Below are 877 nucleotides of genomic sequence, written 5' to 3' on the forward strand. Positions count from 1 at the left end.
TTTTCCTGGGAGGGAGAGAGAGAGAAGACCATTATAACATGGTGAGATCTGTGTTGGTGGTCGTGCCAGTCGGCTGGCCCCCACTCATAGCAACCCCGGATCATAGAAACCCCTGCCTGATCCGGCACCGTCCTCACAATCTCTGCTCTGTTCAAACCCACTGCTGCGTCACTGTACAGCTCTATCTCTTGGAAGGTGTTCCTCCCATCTCGTCCCGTCTAACCCTGTGATTCCACAGTGCTGACAGCTGGCATATAAGCACGGTGCAGTGTGGCAGGTTCACCCTGCATTTACTACTTAAGAGCTGGGTGAGTGTGTCAATGAACCACACAAAAATTGTATGACACAAACATAACACAATGTAAAGCTTCTTCCTAAGTGAGAAACAGAGATGACAAAACCAGACCCAGTGCCACTGAGTCCATGCTAACAACTATGGATCGATCCTCTGGGACAGAGCAGAACGGCCCCAAGGGGTTTACAAGGAGTGATTCTTTTTTTTTCTTTATAATTTAGTTTATTTTTCATTTCAATGAACATCTACAGAGATTTTGGAATTCCATTCATTCATTGTTGCACCCTTCTCCCCGCACAAACCCTTCCCCCCACCCCCGTTTGCTCCTCTCCTTGAAAAGCAGAAGAAAAATTCCCTCATTGGTACACAATCCCCCCGCACCTCCCCAAACCCCACCCCCTACCTCCAAATATAATCCACTCTGCAACCCTCATTGCGTACTCCTACGATAAAAATAATGCCCTGAAATATAATACTTTTAGACTATTCTCTCCCCCATAGACTTCAATGCCGTAAACATATTTCATCCAGTTTTTCTCAGTCTTACCCCCACCCCAATGCCAGCCTCATTCTACAACAGTG

This window comes from Elephantulus edwardii, unplaced genomic scaffold (assembly GCF_000299155.1).
Source record: "Elephantulus edwardii isolate Elephantulus edwardi_28Jun2011 unplaced genomic scaffold, EleEdw1.0 scaffold00014, whole genome shotgun sequence".
NCBI classification, from domain to species: Eukaryota; Metazoa; Chordata; class Mammalia; order Macroscelidea; family Macroscelididae; genus Elephantulus; species Elephantulus edwardii.